Genomic DNA, 12,011 nt, shown 5'->3' with positions numbered 1-12,011 from the left:
TCCCTCCTTTTGCTTTGCCCCACCCCCACTTACTACTACTACTGCTTCATCCCTTGGGCCCTTCATGGGCCTCTTTCATTTCAAAGCCCACTGTAACAATTAATAGACTTGCATTAACCCAACAAGATGTCATGTATTGTCGTCTTCTCTTGCAAATTAAAAATCTAATTTGGAAATAGCTACCAAGTCATGCATTAAACCATCCTGTTCCTCTGATGATAAAGAACAAAAGAACCTAATATAGATTTTGAATTCATTCTCTGCAAGCCTAATGAGAATGATTTATTAAGAAGATTTTACTAGTATTTTTTTTAAAGTTCCGAAAGATAATTAAATACAGTAAACTGACTTGAATATCTTTGATCACAAAATATATAATTAATAATTTAAAACGTCAAATGGCATTACCAATATGATTTTATGATAATTCCAATAATCTTTTGATATTAACCCAAATATTCTATCTTTTCGTCATTCTTACAGGTACCATAAATACCCATCTGCCCCAAATTTCAGTCATCAATCCTGGCTGCCTAATCTTAACCAAATTCAAAACCCATTTCATCATCTGGTTCAAAAAGTCCCACCTATCTTGAATATGTTGTCTATGTCTAATATAATTATTCACATGTCACTAGAAATTGAGATTTTGGGCCATGCCTTTTGTAAATAAGTACATTTAATTCACAGTATGAGACAATTAAAACTATGAAGGTAAAACAGGCAAACACACTGGAAATCAATTACAGGTTTTGCAAATTGCATAGTGGTTAACAAAGTTATAATATTTAAAAAATCAATCTTTATTTTATACATGAAATGAAAGAGGTGGTGGGGTCTAATTTATCTTATTGGCATCCATTTTGATTTAACAGGTGAAAATTTCAAACACATTGACTTAGACATTTAAACACCTGCAGAAACATCAATCGTCTTTTATCTTATCCTTCCTTTATCTTATCTTTATCCTTAACCAACAGTAAAACCACAAAACCAGGGACTTAAAAAATCCGTGAACCAATATCTTGGAGTGGTTTTGTCACAACCTCAATTGCATGTTGTTTTCAAAACTGTTTATTTGAAAAGTCTAAATTAAGCCAGTAAGAATCTCATTCATTAACCGTCAATTTAACTCTTTGTCTACTTCATTGAGATTAAATATCCCTCAAACTGAACATTACCACCGAAACAAAGATCATAAAGCTTATAAGAAATTAGTCTTTCAGTTCTGTGTTTGATTTGTTCCTCAATTTCAAAGTTTAAGAAGAGATGGCATGCACTGCTGTCAGGTCATTCGCTGCAAAGGTACATTGTTTTCACTTTTTCCATGAATACAGTTCAAGAATTTTATGTGTTTAATGTAGACTGGAGTTAGAATTTTTAGTGTCTCAGTTATCACTCGTTACTATAACTAATGAGTTTTGTTTTCTTTTATTTAGCTGGCTGTGGCGTGGGAAGCTGGGAAGCATTGGTGATTGAAGAAGTGGAGGTGGCACCTCCACAGCAAGAGAGTTCGTATGAAGAATCCTCTATACTTCCTTTGTCGCACTGATGTTTACTTCTTGGGGGAGCTCCAAGGTAATATCTTCACAATTTGATAAACAAGAACATTTTGTAGTGACTTGGACACACTATCTGAATGCATCCAAATGATTTATTTTATTCTTTTACAGGGGCAGAACCCTCTGTTTCCTAGAATCTACGCCATAGGCTGAGGGTATGAATTTTGCATTTGTATTCATATCTCAATGTACCTTTCATTATGCATTTGCTGATTGATCTGTATTGGTGAATAGGATTGTGGAGAGTGTTTGGTGAGGGGGTGATCGATCTCAAACCGGGGAGCATGTGCTCCCTGTGTTCACTGGGGAATGCAAAGATTGTGCTCACTGTGGTCGAAAAGCAACATGTGTTTCTCTTGAATCACACTGACAGGGGTGTTATGCTCAATGATGGAAAATCAAGATTCTCCATCAATGGCAAACATTTACCATTTTTGTTGGCACATCAACCTTAGTTGAGTACAAAGTGGTCCATGTTGGTTGTGTTGCCAAGATCAACCCTGGCTCCTCTTGACAAAGTTTGTGTTCTCAGCTGTGATTTCAACAGGTAACAGAAACATGGGAATATTTTTTTCTTTTATTCCAGTTAAAACTCAATTCTTTGTTGAATTGTCATGATTAATTTTTGTTGTTTTTTTTTAGGCTTTTGTGCCACTCTAATGTTTGCAAAACCTTCAAAAGGGTCACAGTTGCTATCTTTGGCTTGGGTGCTGTGGTGCTTGCTGTGAGCATTTTTACCTGCCCATTGAATTGTTTTAGAGTTTTTCACTAAAATTTTCATGACCATATAAATTTATGTTTGTTACATTCGATTAGGCTGCTGAAGGAGCAAGGATTGCTGGGGCTTCTAGAATTATTGGTGTTGATTTGAATTCAAATAGATTTAAAGAAGGTAACTATCTGTTTCTTGCAATTTATAACTATAACTAAAGTTAAAATCTATCAGTGAAGAACCATTGCTGCTACAGTTCTGAGATTTTACTTTGTTTTTTCAGCAAGAAGTTGGGAGTGACTGAATTTGTGAACCCAAAAGATCACAAGAAACCAGTTCAAGAGGTTTTGTCTCTGGATTCTTTTTCCTCATATTGACTACGTGCTCACATTAATATTTCTGATCTTGCATCTGATAATGTTCTAAACATTGCCTAACACATTGCTGAATTACTAGGTGATGCTAGATTACCAATGGAGGAGTGGACAGAACGTTGAATGTACCGGAAATTTGACGCCATGATTTCTGCATTTGAATGTGTCCATGTATTAATTTCATAAAGTTCACATTCCTCCTACGTCAAACTAATTTAGCATGACTATTAGTCCAAACACGTTTTATTTTAGAATGCTAATGAGCCATAAAATTAATCTCAGGGTTGGGGGTTGCTGTTCTTGTGGGTTCCTCATAAAGATGCTGTGTTCAAGACTCACCCTATGAATTTACTAAAGAAAGAACACTCAAGGGCACATTCTTTGGAAACTACAAGCCCCGTTCTGACCTTCCCCTCTGGTTGAAAAATATATGACTAGGTATGCAAACTAATTCGAATTCAACCGGTTTTAAAGTAACTTTCAACATGGAAATTTTAATGCTTACTAAAATTTTGCATACGCACATATAATTCCATTTAAAATGTTGTAGGAGCTTGAAGTGGAAAAGTTCATCACCCATTCAGTTCCATTCTCTGAGATCAACAAGGCGTTTGAGTACATGCTTAAGGCGAAGGGATTCGATGCACATCCGCAGGAAGAGTAGGATTTGGTTGAAGGAAATTAACAGAGTTTCGTGAATTGCACATCATAAGGTATCTTTATGACTATGTGGTATATGCTATTAAGTACTTGTGGTAAAGTTTGGTTGTGTATTGTATTCAATTGCATTCTTGCCTGAAAAGAGATATGAATGTATTCAGTTGTTCAACTTTCATCTTTATACAATAAAACTTTGGTTAGGAGATGATTGAGGGAACATTCTAAAATCTCTATTACACCCAATTTCTTAGGCTTTTTGCTAAAATAGAAATGGAATGTGCAAGTTTGCAGTCTGGCTAGCTAATATAGCGGAACCAAAACGTTATCATTTTTCTTAAAAATGTGTCGGAAGTATCTTAAAAGTTGCTTAGGACAATCTCTTATTGTAAAGCAAATTTCAGCACCTCAACTAGTACTAGAAATAATTGAACTCTAGTTTTCATATAAGAAAAATATGGTTTTTTTATTTTTATTTTTAATATTGGATTTTAGATCAGTTTGCGTACACCTTGATAGCCTTAAGGCCCAATTAACACCTTACAAACTTAATCTTCAAAGTTCAACTACCAATGTGGTAAATGATCTTAAGGTTTAAACTCAATAAATCAATAAAGAGAGTAATCTCTTGACTGCCTACCTCTTGAAAAAATAAAATATGGTCTTTTGTGTGCAAGAAAATGTTTATGTATTACAGCAATTCTCTAAGATTTCTAGTACCTAACCGACTCATAGTTTTCTAAACACCCTTTCATTATATCACTTAATTTTCAACCATTGATCTAACTTTGAATAAAATGGATAGCTATAATGAAACAAACATACTATTTTTGACGTGTCAATCATTTCTATTCAATGATAAAGTGTTCTCTCTTCCATGGTCTTGCCTATTTTGCTAACGCAAAGAGTAAACGACTTTTTTCCCCACCCAAAAATGGCTTACTGACACTTTTCCACGTTTCAAAATGCAATTTTACTACGCAAATATCATATTCCGTTATTAATTTCTGTTAAATATAATGATTTTATTGTGAAGACAAAAATACTCTTTCATCTTCTCAATCATCTCCCAACCAATTTATCCTAATATGGCCGGAATTTGAGCGATTTGTCACAAAAACACCCACCGCAAGCCGTCGACCAAGCCAAATTAGCCTGTTTTCGACGTCGTTGACCAGCCCCGCAACCCCATCACCACTCCCCATAGCCCCCTCACCAAAACTCATCCCACCATCAACCTTCTCACCCCGTTGTTCGTCAACCACCACCATTGGGTTTGGCTTGCGCGCTTTAAGCTTTTCCGGTTGTTCCCGACACTGAAAATCCCTCTCAACACCACCTTTTGAACCACCGGCACTTTCTCTCCAAAACCCCCAACAACCCTGACACGATTGCTCCACCGTTCACCGGCCTCCACTCACTCTAGGTTTGGTTAGGGAAAACAACAAACAAGTGGTGGGTAGCTAAAGGGGAGGGTGATTGGTGGGATTTTCGGTCAAAAACACTCCAATTACCAAGCAAACAACCCCAAGCTTCAATTTCAACAAACAACCAATTTCAAGAAAATACACACCAAAAAAAAAAAAAAACCATGGTTGAGCGATGAACGACGGACAATGGTTGACGTGGTCGGAGAGGATAGGGGTTTGGAAGGGAGACATCGGTGAGTCGAGGGGTGGTCATGGAAGGAGTTTTGTCTCCCAAATTGGCTAACGGCAAAGGATAGTGGCCCAAATCGACGGTTATGGACGACTAACGTGGGTGCGACGAGGGGAAAGGATGGGGTTTTGATGGTGGGACTCGAGGTTTCTTGTGGTGGTCACAGAAAGGCCGAAAGTTTCTTATAACAGTCAATCGGTCAAAAAAGGAAACGCGTTGTTAGGGCAAAGAGAAAAGGAGAAAAACAAAATTAATGTTAATTGACTATCTTGCTCTTATCTACAGACTTTTGATCACATGCCCTTTTCACAACGAAATTTACTAACGGAATTGTGCTTTGAGTAGTAAAGTTGTATTTTGAAACTTTGTGGGTGAGAAAATTCGTTTACTCTTCCATCTAGTACCTTACCATCTCATAGTTTCCTAATCAAGTAACAACTTTTTCCCACCCAAATATTGGCCTAACGCTTTTTCCCACCCAAATAATGCCTGATGAAGGAAACTATGAGATGGTAAGGTACTAGATGGAAGAGTACACGAATTTTTCTCACCCAAATAATGGTCTAATACACTTCTCACCAACAAAGTTTCAAAATACAACTTTACCAGCCGAACATTATGTTCCGTTAATAATTTTGTTAAATACAGTGATATCCATTGTGAAGACGAAAATCCCCTTCTTTCTTATTCTCTTCTCTTCTTAGCCTCTTCTTTGTTGGCAATTGTCAGCAACCTTTTGTCGAAGAGCTAGTGTGTGACTCTAGGAACTGTGGAAGTTGATGGCGTTGGCGAGTGTTGACAATCGAAAAATCAACAAACAAACCACAAACGCTTCAAATAAAGCTTCCCTCACGTCTTTCAACCCAATGAATCAAACCTAATTCATCAAGCAATACTCAAAAAACCCTAGGGTAGGGAAGCTTCATCATCAACGATTAGTGAGCAAACGGGATTAGGATATTGAGGCTTTTGGAGAGGAAGCCAGTGAGTCGATTAGTGGTGATAGGGACGATTTTCAGTGACAGAATCGACCGAAAAAGCAAACGATGTGCAAAAACCAATTGAGCCGACAACACAAATGGCGGGCAGACAAGGGTGGGACGATAGTGAGTTTTGGTGAGGGAAGTGAGGGAGTATTTTGGTGGTGGTAGGGGAGATCGACGACACCGAAAAAAGACCGATTTGGCCTTGGTCACACATCAATCGAGGGTTTTCCAAGAAGAAAAGCGCATGTTGGCCAAATTAAAGACATTAAGTTGGAAAAAAGGCACATCGATGAATGGGAGAAGATTTCCATCAGATTTCATGGAAAACCAAGCAAAATTAGTTTAACCATCGCCGATTTCCCATGACCCGCGCCCACCACGCGACCACCATTTTTAGGCCATTTCAGCCTAAATCCGACATCGTTGAGCCCTCCCCCACCACCAAAATACTTCCCTCACTATCCCCACCAAAACCTCTCCCACTCCCACTCCCCATTCCCATCCGTTTAACCCCTCCACTTGCTTGCCATTGCACACAGTTGTTCACGCAATTCTTGCCCTTTCCCGTTACTTTCGGTGTCGAAAATCCTTTTTAAGACCACCAATCAACTAATCGGCCTCCCATCTCCAAAACCCCCAACCTCCTGACCCAATTCTTGTCGTTTGCCGCTTTCTACCACCTAGGGTTTCACTATTTTGTGTCGACTCTGCTGATTCTGACGCCAAAATCCAATCTTTCACCACCTTTCAACCTCTAACCTCCCCTCTTCAAAACCCCTCCCCAACACTCGGTTATTCACCGTTCGTCGGCCATGAATCGCCGCCTTCTTTCCCTATTCGTTTTTTATCAACAAAGTGGAATTTTAAATTGACCATCCTACCCTTACATATAACGGAATTTTGTCATCCTGTCTTTCCTCACAACGAAATTTACCAACGAAATAATGCTTTGGATAGTAAAGTTATGTTTTGTTGGAAAGTGTTGTTGACCATAATTTAGGTGGGAAAAAAGTCGTTTACTCTTTCCTAACATCGTTTTCTATATCACTTTGGAACCATAGTATCTAAGTTTGAATAAAATAGATAGCTATGAATGAAACAAACCTATTTTTGACGTGTCGATCCTTTCTATTCCAATAATAAGGTTGTCTCTCTTCCATGGTCCTGCCTGTTTTTGCAAACTTAGACCAGCTAATCAACCTTAATTCTTGCTACAACTCGTTTTCACTGAGACTTTGTTGTGGTGTATTTGATAAATTATATTATTTCGCATGTTTTTAACACGATATATTAATTCAAAGTTGGACCTAAATACAATAGTACTTTGACAATCTATCCGCTTATAGTTTAGAAACCCAGAAAAGAAAAACCTGTGTGAAGACCAAGTGTCAATTTGCCGGAATTATATATATTTATGCCGACGGATGAGACTGAAGCATTTTATTTATGTTGTTTTGGCAAGAAAGTCAAGAAATAATGTATAATGAAAGTTCGATATAAAACTACAAAATAGTGATTACTCCTAATCTTTGATAACTATTTTGTTTAACACTGGTTTCACTATTTCTTTATTTAATTTTTAAAGAAACAATTTAAATATAAAAAATAATAATAATCAAAAGATAATACTTGTGTTAATCTTTATTTAATACTAGAATCTAATACATTTCATTTATTTAAGTGTCAATTGAAAAGATTGGTGGGGTCTTTTATCAATTGGCATCCATCTTCACTTTTAAAATACTCCAGGAACATCGTCACCTTTTGTCTTTATATTAGTCTTGATCAAAAAAGAATAAACCAACAGTGAAACCACTAAACCAGGGACTTATAAATCCCATGAACCAAAATCTGGGAATGGTATTGTCACAGCCGCCAGCTGCCTGTTGTTTTCAGAAACTGTTTTGTTGAAAAGTTCTAAATTAAGCCATAGAATTTCATTAATATAATACCTTAATGTAACTCTTTGTTTGCTTTCATGGGGTAAATATCCCCTCAAACTGATCTAACCATTACCCACCAAGAGAAAGAGTCCTAAAGCTTATAAAAAATTTAATCTTTCAGTTCTGTGTTTAATCTTTTCTTAATTTCAAAGTCCAAGAAAATAAAATATGGCATGCATGCTGGTCAGGTCATTCGTTGCAAAGGTACATTGTTTTGTTCTTTTACATAAAAAAGTTCAAGAATTTATGTTTATTGGACTCAAGTTGGCTTTTTATGTGTCTCAGTTATCACTCTTTATTGTAACATCAGTTTTGTTTTCTTTTATGTTAGCTGCTGTGGCGTGGGAAGCTGGGAAGCCATTGGTGATTGAAGAAGTGGAGGTGGCTCCTCCACAGGCAAATGAAGTTCGTTTGAGTCCTCACACTTCCCTTTGTCATACCGATGTTTACTTCTGGGAAGCCAAGGTAAATATCTTCACAATTAGATAAACAAGAACGCTTTGTAGTGATTGTATACACTCTGAATTCATCAATGATATCTTTTTTTTTGTTTTTAATTTTTTTTTTTTTATTTCTCAGGGGCAGAATCCTTATTTCCTAGAATCTACGGCCATGAGGCTGGAGGGTATGGAACTTTTATATTTTGTCACCTTTCAAATATCTGAATGTACATTTCGTTCATGCATATGCTGATTTGTTCTGTATGTGTTTATTGGTGATAGGATTGTGGAGTTGTTGTGAGGGGGTGACTGATCTCAAACCGGGGATCATGTGCTCCCTGTGTTCACCGGAGAATGCAGAGATTGTGCTCACTGTAAGTCTGAAGAGAGCAACATGTGTGATCTTCTTAGGATCAACACTGACAGGGGTGTTATGCTCAATGATGGAAAATCAAGATTCTCCTCAATGGCAAACCAATTTACCATTTTGTTGGCACATCAACTTTAGTGAGTACACAGTGGTCCATGTTGCGTGTTGCCAAGATCAACCCCTTGGCTCCTCTTGACAAGTTTGTGTTCTCAGCGTGGAATTTCAACAGGTACAGAAACATGGGAATACTTTTTTTTCTTTTATTCCAGTAAAACTCATTCTTTGTTGAATTGGTGATGAATTAATTTTGTTTATTGTTTATTAGGTCTTGGTGCCACTCTTAATGTTGCAAAACCTTCAAAAGGGTCAACAGTTGCTATCTTTGTCTGGGTGCTGTGGGGCTTGCTGTGAGTATTTTTCCTGCCCTAGGAATTGTTTTAGTGTTTTTCCCTAAAATTTCAATGACCATATGAAATTTATGTTGGTTCCATTTTATTAGGCTGCTGAAGGAGCCAGGATTGCTGGGGCTTCTAGGATTATTGTGTTGATTTGAATTCAAATAGATTTGAAGAAGGTAAACTATCTGTTTCTTACAATATATAACTAAGAGTTAAAATCTATCAGTGAAAGAACCATTGCTTGCTACAGTTCTGAGATTTACTTTGTTTTTTCACAAAGAAGTTTGGAGTGATGAATTTGTAACCCAAAAGATCACAAGAAACCAGTTCAAGAGTTTTGTCTCTAGATTCTTTTTCCTCATATTCCTACTAGTGTTCACTTAATATTCTGATCTAATATCTGATAATGATCTAAACAATTATCCTGCACATTGCTGAAATACTAGGTGATTGCTGAGATTACCAATGGAGAGTAGACAGAAGCTTGAATGTACTGGAAATGTTAACGCCATGATTTCTGCATTTGAATGTGTCCATGATGTAAGTTCATAAAGTTCACATCCCTCCACATCAAACTAAATTCAGCATGAACTATTAGTCCAAACATGTTTATTTTAGAATGCTAATGAGCCATAAAATTTAATCTCAGGGTTGGGTGTTGCTGTTCTTGTGGGGGTTCCTCTAAAGATGCTGTGTTCAAGACTCACCCTATGAATTTACTGAATGAAAGAACACTCAAGGGCACTTCTTTGGAAACTACAAGCCCCGCTCTGACCTTCCCTCTGTGGTTGAAAATATATGACCAAGGTCTGCAAACTAATTCGAATTCAACCGGTTTTAAACTAACTTTCAACATGGGAAAATTTAAATGCTTACTAAAATTATGCATACGCACATATTAATTCCATGTAAATTTTTGCAGGAGCTTGAAGTGGAAAGTTCATCACCCATTCAGTTCCTTCTCAGGATCAACAAGGCGTTTGAGTATATGCTTAAGGCGAAGGCCTTCGATGCATCATCCGCATGGAAGAGTAGAATTTGGTTGAAGGAAAAAGAGTTTCTTGAATTGGCACATAATTAAAGTTGTCTTTATTATGATAATATCCAAGTATTTACATTTTGTTAAATGTTGTGTATTGTATTCAGTTGTTCACACTCGGCTTATTATTCATCTTTATACAATAATTTTTTGTTGGAAGATCAATTTTCGGTTCAGTTACGGTACATTTTGTGCGCTCTGTTTTACTCAACATTCTTAGGCTGTTTGCTAAAATAGATATGGAATTGCAAGTTTTTAGTCAATCCTGGCTAGCCAATATGGCAAAAGCAAAACCCTTCGTCATTTTTCATTCAGATGTGTCCAGGTATCTTAAATTGCTGGCTTATACAACTTCATATGGCTGAAAAAGATTTAGGGCAATTTCTTATTGTAAAGCAAATTTCAGAACTTCAACTGCATTAGAAATAAGTCTGATGACTTTTACATATCTGTCTTAAATAATGGGACACTGGATTTCATATAAGAAAATATGGACTTTGCACAATAAATATTCGTAAATTGAGGGAGAAGAGGAACTGTATGACAGCAGATTCTCTAAGATTTTGTTGTACCTTAACAACTCATAGTTCTTCGCATCCTTCATCGATATGATCAAAGTTTAAATAAAAATGGATAGCTATAAATGAAACAAACATTGGCATCTATCTTGATAAAGATAATTTATGGTAAAGTGAGTTTGGGTATAATTCACTCTAAAAAACTGGCTAATGGGGAGAGATAGTCCAATCACATATATACATTATACAGCCACCACTTGATGATGTGAGACAAATTTAACTTCAATACCCTGTCTCACAATCGCGTGCAAGGCCGGGTCCAAATCATGACAGCTCACCAACTTGGCGATCGAGACAAATTCAACTTCAATACTCTCCCTCATGCTTGGTGTGCAAGGTTGGGTCCAATAGTCCACCATTTGACGATGTGGGATAAATTCAACTTCAATACACTCCCTAGGCTTGGCATGCAAGGTCGGGTTCAAACCCATCATCTAGCTTGATACTATGTTGGCGATACTGGACAAATTCAATTTCAATACGATCCAACACCATCATCTGGCTCTGATACCATGTTAGCGATGTGACAAATTCAACTTTAACACCATCGATCACACTCGGCATGCTTGGCATGAAAGGTCGAGTAATACCACGTACACTCCCTCACGCTCGGCATGAAAGGTAGAGTGATACCATATTGGCGATGTAGGACAATTCAACTTCAGTATACTCTCTCACGCTCAATGTGAAAGGTTGAGTTCAAACCCTCATCTGACCTTAATACCATGATAACAATGTGGGACAAATTCAACTTCAACACCCTCTCTCACGTTGCGCGTGGCAAGGCCAGATCCAAACCCTCATCGCCAATAAACTGACTCTAATACTATTATAAAGTGGGCTTTGATAAAACTTATTCCACAAAACAGCTCAAGGGATAAGAGAAGCCAACCATATATATAATATAACAGTCCACCAAATTAGGATATGGGACAAATTCAACTTCAATAATTTAGACACCAGTATACACCGTATAGCTATGTCTTCTATATTTGACTTTATAATTATGCCTCCTCCAACAAAAGAAGTTGTCTCCAGCCACGGTCCTGCCTATTATTGCAAACTCCACTAGCTTGTCAACCTCAATTCTCGCCAGAGCCTTTTCACTGAGACTTGTTTTGATGATTGTAAATTATACGGTATTTTTGTATGTTTTTAACTTTATATGTCTCTCAAAGTTGACCCTAAATGCAGTATACTACTTTGACATCTAATCCGCTTACATCTAGAACCAGAAAAGAGAAAGAAGACAAAACACATTGGATATAAATAACAAGTTGCCAATGACCCAAA

The 12,011-nt window shown here is 37.1% G+C and overlaps 1 pseudogene; it reads left to right on the top strand.

Moving 5' to 3' along the window:
* The first annotated feature begins 1,414 nt into the window (after positions 1-1,414).
* On the top strand, positions 1,415-10,256 carry LOC116117518 (annotated as a pseudogene).
* The last annotated feature ends 1,755 nt before the right edge of the window (positions 10,257-12,011 follow it).

Source organism: Pistacia vera, unplaced genomic scaffold (assembly GCF_008641045.1).
Source record: "Pistacia vera cultivar Batoury unplaced genomic scaffold, PisVer_v2 Contig817, whole genome shotgun sequence".
Lineage (NCBI taxonomy): Eukaryota > Viridiplantae > Streptophyta > Magnoliopsida > Sapindales > Anacardiaceae > Pistacia > Pistacia vera.
This window is presented reverse-complemented; position numbering and strand designations above follow the sequence as displayed.